Source organism: Lissotriton vulgaris, chromosome 7, assembly GCF_964263255.1.
Source record: "Lissotriton vulgaris chromosome 7, aLisVul1.2, whole genome shotgun sequence".
Lineage (NCBI taxonomy): Eukaryota > Metazoa > Chordata > Amphibia > Caudata > Salamandridae > Lissotriton > Lissotriton vulgaris.
Genome location: NC_141695.1, coordinates 452,601,606 through 452,612,281, shown reverse-complemented (window position 1 = coordinate 452,612,281; position 10,676 = coordinate 452,601,606).

Genomic DNA, 10,676 nt, shown 5'->3' with positions numbered 1-10,676 from the left:
TACTGGACCTAAACTGATCCCTGTACTTTTCAAAGGAGTTAGTCCATACCTAGTGAGGAGAGCGTCTTTCATGTCAGCATAGGAGAGGTCCTGCCCCTTACCCAAAGCTATCTGGGTATCCCTAGCTTCCTGTGGAAAGAGAGGACTCAACCCCGCTCCCCAGTTCCTCTCAGGGACCCCATGCATATGAATAGATGACTTGTATCTTTGAAACCACCTTTGAATGTCATCACCCTTCTTGTACTCTTTACCTATGTTCTTGGGGATGTGTACAACCCTGTCTGTGTGTGCTGAAGAGTTGCTGCCACCATCTAAGCCATTTGACTCTTTAGTTCCAGCTCCTTGATCATTCTCTCATGATCTAGCATCATCTTCCTTTCCTCCATGGTTATTCTCTTGTCTTCCCTCTCACGTTCTATTCTGAGTTTCCCCTGTTCAAACTTCCTTGCTTCACGCCTGTCCTCCTGCTCCTCTGTGGACAAGCTACTGCTGCCTGGCATGGAGGCTTCCCCTCCTCCCAAAAACACATCTTCCCTCGGACCAAGCTCATCCACCTCTCCACTTAGATTGACAGATTGCCCACTGGCATGTCTGGCTGCTACCCAGGCCCTCAGCGTCTTTTGTAGGTCATACTTTCTGGTGAGGCCTCTGACCTGGACTTTCAGGTTCTTGCAAATTGATTTCAACTCCTTCACATTGTAGACTTCCAATCGATCCTCATCAAAGGCAATTTCTACTGATGCAACAGATGATGCAATGGATTCCAACATGTTGAAGTAGCAAGTTGAAAACTGGTAAGATCAAAAATAGGTCAAAAAGAAGAAGAACCTGTACGTGGTACGTAATGGTCTGCGATGTGGTGGTAGTGCACACCAATTACTGTAATTCAAGTGCAAACACAAGTCCTATCCTTACCGCTGACAACCAATGTTAGAAATGGGATTTCGGGTTGGCTAAGTTTTGCACAGAAGCCAGGCCGGAACCACCACTCTAGTCAGGATAAGGGAGTTACACTCCTAAAATAACCCCTGCTCACCTCCTTGGTAGCTTAGCACGAGCAGTCAGGCTTATCTTAGAGGCAGTGTGTAAAGTATTTGCACATAACTAACAGTAATACAGTGTAAGCACTAAAAACGGACACCACACGAGTTTAGAAAAATATCCAATATTTTTATATGCTCAACAAGACCAAATAAGATAAGAATCCACAGTACAGTCCTTTAAAAATAGTTGCGTTGCAAGATGTCTTGAAAAACACAGTTCCCGTTGCAGGTCAATCTCCTCTCTGATGGAATCAGGAGCGCTGGCATTGGCAGGCGTCGGGTGCTGCAGTGCAAAATGCAAAACATACAAGGTTATGGATGGAATGTTGCACAATGGCCTGAAGGCGAGAGGGTCCTGGGTCAGCCGAAGGTGGATGGGGAGGGAGTTCCATGTCTTGGCCGCTAGGTAGGAGAAGGATCTGCCTGCGGCGGTAGCTCTTTGGATGCGTGGTACGGCGGCGAGGGGGAGGCTAGTGGACCGTAGCTGGCGGGTGGGTGTGTAGAAGGTCAGGCGGTCGTTGAGGTACTTGGGGCCCAGGTCGTAGAGAGACTTGTGTGCGTGGGTGAGGAGCCTGAACGTGATCCTCTTGTTGACGGGGAGCCATTGCAGGTTCCTCGGGTGGCCAGAGATGTGGCTGCGTCTGGGGATGTCCAGGATGAGTCGGGCGGATGTGTTCTGGATGCGTTGGAGTCTTTTCTGTAGCTTGGCTGTGGTTCCGGCGTAGATGGTGTTTCCGTAGTCCAATCGGCTGGTGACGAGGGCCTGGGTCACCGTCTTCCTGGTTTCGGTTGGGATCCATCGGAAGATCTTGCAAAGCATTCGTAGGGTGTGAAAGCATGATGAGGAGACGGCGTTGACTTGTCTGGTCATCGAGAGGGAGGAGTCCAGGATGAAGCCCAGGTTGCGTGCGTGGTCAGTTGGCTTGGGAGCGGTGCCCAGGGCTGGGGGCCACCAGGAGTCATCCCAGGCGGAGGGTGATGGTCCCAGGATGAGGACTTCTGTCTTGTCTGAGTTCAGTTTCAGGTGGCTGTCCTTCATCCACTCGGCGACGTCTTTCATCCCTTCGTGTAGGCTGGTTCTGGTGGTGTCGGGGTCTCTGGCGAGGGAGAGGATCAGCTGGGTGTCGTTGGCGTAGGAGATGATGTTGAGGTTGTCTTGGCGTGCGATGGCAGCAAGAGGTCGCATGTAGACGTTGAAGAGGGTGGGGCTGAGTGATGAGCCTTGCGGAAGGCCGCAGATGACTTCGGTGGCCTCGGATCGAAACGGGGGGAGGCGGACTCCAGTGGCTTAGTGAGCACGGGACCCACGTCTGGACATACCCTTCCCACATAGGGTGAACAGCAAAACAAACAAGATGATGGACGGAATGTTGCACAATGGCAAAGCATTCACCTCCAGTCACTCATCTGAGTTTAATCCATTGTTATTTTGCTCACCAAGCCATCCCAGTTCAGACATGGCCATTTGCAAATCAGTCTTGACACTGTGCCTCATGGGAACAGTCCAGCCAGAACTGCCAAGCCATGTCTTCCCTGGACCGGAATCAAGCATCCTAGGACCAGTTTTTGGCTATCAGCCGTCTTCAGCCAGGATAGCTTGACTTCAGTGGCTTAGTGCGCACAGGACCCACATCTGGGCATACCATTCCCACATAGGGTGAACAGCAAAACACACAAGATGATGGATGGAATGTTGCACAATGGCAAAGCATTCACCTTCAGTCACAGATCTGGGTTTAATCCATTGTTATTTTGCTCACTAAGCCATCCCAGTTCAGACACGGCCATATGCAAATCAGTCTTGACCCTGTGCCTCATGGGAACAGTCCAGCCTGAACTGCCAAGCCATGTCTTCCCTGGACCAGAATCAAGCATCCTAGTGGAAAGTGCAGCGGTGCGGTGCCCTAAGGTCGCGGTGCAAGCAGCAGCTTAGTGCCAGCATCAGATGGCGTTGTCGGTGAGACCAGCGTCGCGGTGTGAGATGAAGGTGGTGTTCTCAAAAGAGGGGGACCCCTCGTCACTAACAGGTAGGTAAGTGGGGAAAAGCAATAAACATACACAACACCCACTCATTATTTAATTCACATGTTAGGCATGTAATCCTTACCTTTATGTTATGTTACAATTAGCCTTTTTTTTACCATTATGAATCATGCGGTTTCTCTCCTTTTATTAAATTCAATTGTTTTTTTGATCCCTCTGAACCCCTTCCTTACCCTTTATATGATCAAAAAATATCTTGAGTTTGTTTTAAGTATGTATACATTCTCTTCACAGACATCCTGTCCCACCTTGCCTTTGTATGCTTCCGCCCTGATGAAGGTGTAGCCCCGGCTGGGGCTGTGTACCGAAATGCAGGTTGGCGTTTTTGGCTTCTGGGGACCACCTGAGCGATCTGGGGTTCCCCCTTGTGGATTGTGTTCCATTCCCTTCAGATCAACCACCAGGTGTCATTCCAGGCATCACGGTTTGGGCCCAGGATGAGTACTTCCGTTTTGTTGGTGTTTAGTTGTTGGCAGCTGTTTTTCATCCATTTAGCGACAGCTTCCATGCCTTCTCAAAAGTTGTGTCTGGCGGTGTTGTGTTCGTTGGATAGGGAGAGGATGAGTTGGGTGTAGTCTGCATATGACACAACGTTGAGTCCGTAGGTTCTTTGATGCCTGGAATGACACCTGGTGGCCCCCCGCCCTCGGAAGCCCGCCCACCCCTACGGACCACGCAATCAACTTGGGAATCATCCAGGACTCAGAGCTCAAAATGGAGCGCCAGATCAACTCTGTTTCGTCCTCCTCCTTCCACTCCCTCCACCTCCTGCGTAAGACCTTCAAATGGATCTCCCTTGAACACAGAAAGACTGTAACTCGCGCCCTGGTCACCAGCAGGCTCGACTATGGCAACGCACTCTATGCCAGAACAAACAAAAATCTCGCCCCCAAGCTACAGAACATCCAAAACGCCGCCGCAAGACTCAACTTCCAAGACACTGCCACATCTCCCAGCACCTGCGCACTCTCCACTGTCTCCCCATAAAAGCTAGAGGCACCTTCAAGATGCTAACCCACCCTCAGACGGCCATCCACGACACCGGACCAGCATACCTGTACAGCTGACTCAAATTCCGCGCACCCCAAAGGACCCTATAATCAGCCCAAATCTCCTACGCCATGGTCCCCCGCACCAGAAAGACCAGATCGGGAGGCCGCTCCTTCTCCTTCCGTGTGGCCAGAGCCTGGACTGTGAAACGGCCTTCCGCTCTACCTCAGACAGATAACATTGCTCCCCATCCTCAAAACCTGGCTCTTCGACAGACCCCCTCCTTGATGGACTGGAACATGCGACCCTCCCCCAGCCCCCAGCGCCTTGAGACCCTCCCGGGTGAGTAGTCGCACTTAACAAACACCTGATTGATTGATTGGTTTTACCAGACATGTTTCTTTCTCCTTCTTAAGTTAAGGTCTAGTTACACTGCTTATATGTGAGAAAGACTTAATTTCTTAATTGGAAAGGGTGGTGTCCTTCAAAATGTGTGAGGTTTTGTTAATTAACCTTATGCCCACTAGGAAAGGGGTGAAACCAACTACTTCTACCTGAGGTAGGTGGATAAAGTCTTTGATTGTCATGGTTTGTGAAGTAATGGGTGAAGTTCCACCTTCTGGAATACAGGGTAGCTCTACCTGGAGCATGTCTTCTTATATTGCAGAATTGCAAGGAGCTTCACTCTCTGAAATATGTGGGGCAGCTACGTGGGCTACTCCTTCAACCTTTGTGAAACATTGCAGGGTTGTGGAACGTGAAAACAATGCTGGTGTTTTTGGTCATAAAGTTCCCTCCTCTATCAAGCAATGGGGTGTGGTCTTGATAAATAAAGAATATGTTGTTTTGGGCATCCAATTTAGCAGTCCTGTTTCTATTTTTTGCTTGCTTTGTCTTACTGGTTCTGAATTCAAGTGAGGGAGGTACATGAAGGTAATGCTTCAATTATTTACCGGTAATTGCATTGCACCTAGTCGTACTCCATTGCTTTACATCAGAGAGCCTCCTTCCCTACCAGTCTGAAGCAACTGAATTGTTTGGTAAACTGAATTTCTTTAAGAACAGAAGACTGTGCCATTGTGACCCTTGGCCCAGATGAACAGATGCTAAGGACCACCCTACTTTGTCTCAGCGCCCTTACTCACTTCCTAGTTCCCGAACGCCATGGGAAATGCAGAAGCAAGGGTGACCATGAGACCCCAGAAGAAGCCCTGGAACTCACACTGTCTTTAAATAGCAGAAACAACAGCCTCGACCACCGACTGACCAGACAAACAGGTATGGCCGGAAGGCACTGTCGGCAGACAAAAATGAATAGGAGTAGCTGTCGAGTAGAGAGGCTTTTATTGCAAAGGTTGGCTTGGGATTGGTGTCTGAGGAGGCAAGGAAGTTTCATGGGTTCTAAATTAAAGCGAGGGAGTAGGACTAAGAATAATGCCATTAACAGTAGACAATAAAGCATTCCAAGGCAATGCAGCTTTTGTCCTGCCTGCTAATGGAAATTACAATTAACTGAGTGATGGCAAAATTACCCTAAAGAGAGGCCCCTTTTAATATATTCAATCACTATTGATTGATTTCCAAATCCAGAGTGAGAGGCATTTGTTACAAGTGGCTTTGAATTGGCTATTTCTTATCTACTAGCAAATCTCACACCATCAAATTAAGTCTCTTCTGTAACATAAATTGTTTATGTTATATAACTAACATCCAGGACTATTGACAATGCCATATTAATTAAAGTCCGAGTCTGCCTTTGGCAATGTTTTGTAGTCATGCTGTACAGCAGTGCAGATGTTTCACAGTGTCGCAAATACTAATTTTTAAAAGTGTTATGACGCATCCAGGGCTAATACGCTTTTCCTTAAAAGGTATAAGTGCAGAAGGCATCAGAGTCATTTTTAGGTCAAGCCTAGTTGAGACATGCTGTATTCCCTCTGTGTATGTTCAGTCTCCTTTAAAAATACTTGCTTGTTAGCGTTCAACCCTTCTTCCTTGTCCCTCTTTTTTGTTTTTCGTTTCCTCCCTCTGAGCAGTACTGTATATTTGTGCTTAGGTTGTTTATCTGTTCGTTTGGGAAACAGTTTTTCTGGTCAAGGACTCAGTCGCACTGCTGTAAGCAGTGTGGGCGGAGCCCAAAGATTTTATATTTCTTAGAGGGGGCTTGGAACCCGCCCCTCTTCTCCATTGGCTGGCCTAGTAAATGCTGGCCAGCCATTGGAGGAGAGGGGCGTCACTAGGTCCAAGGCCAGTCTTTTTCGGATTCGGGGCATTTTTTTAAGGTTCTTTCTTGTTTTCTTTCTCTCCTCTTCCCAATGGCTGGAATTTTACCTTCCAGCCAATGGGAAGAGGAGAGAACGAAAACACTCCCCCAATCACGAAAATGGCAGTGGTTTCTCCGAGGCATTTCTGCCTCGCTTCGGAGAAATGTGGTGGTGTTCCACTGCCCTCCTGACGGCTTGCTTTTTCTTATTCCTGAGAGGAAGTTTAGGGGTATACTTAAGTGGCACAAATTCATTTTGGGCGCATAGGTGGGCAATTATTGGAAAGCGCGGGGTTTGAGATGCGGAAGTTAGTTTTGCGTCAGCTGCCTGAGGATGGGAGCCGGTCTGCAGGGGGGGGGTGTGCCTGTTCTTTGTCAGCTCATGTACTTAACTCTGCAAAACTGTCTGTTCCACAAAGACCCAAACCAACGGCTCTAATGGCCTCGGGAAAGAAGAGTGGGTCAGTTAACTGTGTAGGTCTGGCCTCTTCGTGAGACCAGCATTTTCCCAAGGTGGTGCAGCGGGGAGAATGTTCAGGCAAGCCTGCCGCCATCTTGGAATAGTCACTTTCATTCGGTAAAGAAGAGTCCCATTTCTATGTCAATGACTGTGTTTTTTACAATCATTTGCTTCAGACACATGAGGAAAAGTTGAAGTTGCCCTGCGCGGCCACCGGTTCTGGTCAGTATATGGCTCGTATTTCAGTCGTTTACCCCTCATACCCCAGCGGGCCTGTCTGCACTCCCTCTCCAAGAGCTTCAGTGGTGCTCCGAATTTGCTCATGAACCGGCAGCCCCAGGGTCTGACATCCATACTCCTCCCTCTTGCCTCTCTAAACGCACCATTGTCGCTCCCGCGCCCTCTCTGTGCTCCACGGATCAACCCAGGTTCAGTCCTCCTCACCCTTGAGCAGCTCTACAGCCCCCGGTCCGTTGAGCCTGCTCCAGCCTGGGGAATCCTCCTCGGCCCTTCTCTCCTCCTCCAAAGTCTTGCGCGACCTCTGCAGCCCCAGAGCTTCTGTGAGACCCCTCTACTCTGTGTGTGTGTGGGGGGGGGTCTGTATGTGTGGGGCTCTGTGTGTGTGGGGGGGGCTCTGTGTGGGTGGCTCTGTATGTGTGTGTGCGTGGCTTTGTGTGTGTGGCTCTGTGTGGGTGTAAATGCAATAGGTCATGCATTTGCGAGCGATTAAGCTATTGCCATTGTAAATGACAATGCCATTTATTTAACGATTAAGCTGTTGGCAATGTAAATGACAATGATATTTATTTATGATTAAAAAAAATAAATGTCATGAGCAATGCCAATAGCTCTACCTTTAATAATGCCGAGACCATTGCATTGTAAATGCTTGTTTTTTTATTGTTTCCTGCTCTTTCCAATTGCTCAGAGTTCCAAAAGACCGATGGCTGGTCGCACATACTACCCTCCCCCCCTTGTTTAGCACCAAAGCCTGGTGTGTGCTCAGTACTACTAACCTGCAACACTGCTCCCAGCCCAGTCTGTGTTCAGCGCCACTGACACATTCGTTCCCTGACCTGTACATACAAGCAGCAGTGCCTTAGGCCCTGTGTGTGCAGAGAAGCATAGCCTCATCCACTGCAACACCACCTTGTGCGCTTGAGTGCCCTCAGCAAGGCTACCCGCCACTGTTTATGCGCAGTAAGACCACCCTTTATATGTTCAACAGCACTGCCTAGGGTCCTCTGTGTGCTGGACACCATAGTTCTTTGCGTGCTCCGCGACACTGCCAGAGCTCTGTGAGTGTCCAGCAGCACTGCTGTACATGCTCAGCAAAGCTTTCCCCTTGCCTTGTATGTGCTCAACACCACACTAGGTGCTCAGCAGCACTGCTCCATGCCTTGTATTTGCTCAGTAGCACTGCCCCATGTCCTGTGTGTGCTCAGCAGCTCTGTCCGTTTCTGTGTTTGCACAGCAGTACTGCCCGTGCCCTGTGGGCTCGCAGCAGTACTGCCCCATACCCACTGTGTTCTAAGCAGCACTGCCCCATGTCCCATGCACGCTCAGCAGCGCTGCACGCTTCTGTGTGTGCTCAGCATGACAGCTCTTTGCGTGCTCAGCAGTACATCCCTGTGCCCTGTGTGTTCTCAGCAGCACTGTCTACTTCTGAGTGCGAACAGCATGACAGTCCTGTGTGTGAACAGCAGTACTGCCCTGGCTCTGTGTGTTCTCCACAGGATTACCCCATGTGCGGTCCCATGTGCACTCAGCAGCACTATCCTGTACCTCGCGTGTGCTTAGCGGTATTGGCTTGCGGACAGTATGTGCATTTGCAAGGTGTGTATTACATGTTGTAGTTGCACCTTTCATGCTCCACCGCATGAGGCACGACTAAACCAACAGGGACCTCTTGTGTGTGCAGCCTGTCATTGGGGATTACACCCAGTGCTGTGGCGTGCCTTTAAGTTTAAACCAAAGCTTATTTTTATTATTTCTAGACATAGTATGAATGCAAATGATTATTAAAGTCGACAATGTCCATGCTGTACAGCATGTACAAAAAGCAAAGACAGATCCACTAATATCAAATATGCGACCTATTGGCTTTGCCAATGCTTGTTCTATGCAGTAGCGGTCTGCATCATTTAAATATGGTGTGGCGCAATAAGAAGGACTTCCTTCCTTGTACAACCCAAAACCAACCAATCCTGGAGCTGTCCCGCTCCAGGATTGGACCGGAGCAGGCTAACCCAGCTTTCATTTTGAGGCTGGGGGCCTGCTGCTGCAATCCCTCAGCTGTTTCTCAGCTCTGGGATTGCAGGTTCTGAGGTGCGCAAGTCATATTGGCCGGCTGTAGGGAGCCAGCCAATCTGACCTGCATCCTGGCAGGGGCTGAAGTAAATGTAAATGTAAATGTGGCGTATTTGTATAGCGCGAACAGTGACCCGGAGGCATCCCGGCGCTTGTACTCCTACCACAAGGGAACCCATCACCAAATGTCCAAATTCAAATTATGCCAAGTACCTCAAAATTTCATTGGAAACAACAAACCTGATTGAACTCTGGGAAACCAAGCTCCAAGTACCTTTATTCAAGCAGGTGGTCAGGAAGGCAGCCATCAAACACTCATTGTTGGATGACAAAATAGCTTTCAGTCTCAGGTCACATGCCTGGATGACTATCCAATCATACAAAAAACTAGTGCCCGCACACTACCTGGATCTGACCTTCTCGCCTTATATCAAACATAAATATCTTAATATAAGGCTGGGTAGTTTGCCAACCAACGCCGAGCGTCCTAAGTGGAAGCCCCAAGAAAGTGAAGGGTGCGGGCTATGCGGTGCAGCAAGGCAAGACTTTATCCACCTAATTTGCATCTGCCCGGCTCTCATAGAGGAACGTCGGAATTGGTTGAAAGCCAAGTTCAAGCAGTTTGGAACACGTACCTGTAGATCTGCGATTATAAAAACATTATGCACCACAGACCCCCAATTTATATGTAGATCAATCAAATGTATCGAACATTTTGAGAAAAAACAAAGATCATAGGCAAAATGTTGAACATGGAAATTGTTATTCTTTACCCCAGAAAGACACTTGTTTTTATCACCAATTCTAAATTTTATTATTCTCACATCAGTGTGTTTTTAGTATATTATCATATCTGTATTTTTGTAATGGTTTTAATTAACTATACAATAAAGTTTCTTCTTCTTCTAAGTCCTAGCTTTTCCTTGTGGGGTGTCCACTCCTAGGCATCCCATGGTGAAACCAGGCATCCCTTGTGTATCAGGGGGCCTTTGTGAAGACTAAGCAAGCTATTGCCCAGAGTTGCAGCATGGGACCCATGCTTAGTATCGGCACTGAGGCGAGAATATCCGGTCAGAGGAATTTAAGCCCGAAACCCGCTGAGGCAGGAATCGAACCCTGGTCCCTGGCCAGCGTTCTGCATCAAGGTCTGCCGCTCTAAGCATTGAGCCACACTTCTCCACTGTGATAGTCATAAGCACTAATCAGCCCATTCCCTGCCCACCTACTGCAACAGAGGGAGCCTGCCACACATAATAAAATGGTAAATATTACCATTTTATTAATTAATGTGTGTGCCTGCTGCGCTCGCAGTAGGCAGGGCGATGCTCCTCCATTTTAACGGAGGAGCCGCCTACTAATCTTGTGGTTGGGGAGAGATCGAGTTCTATGTTCTATGTGGACGGTCTGTGTGTTTCTTTGACCTTTATGCGATTTCAGTTCTACAGGCTCTGCATTCATATTACAATAACCTTAACTTTACAGGCAATTCTCACTCTTCAAACTAGTAGTCGGACACAGAACACAAACACTGCGGTGTGTGCCATAGAAACTACTCAAACTCTGGCGC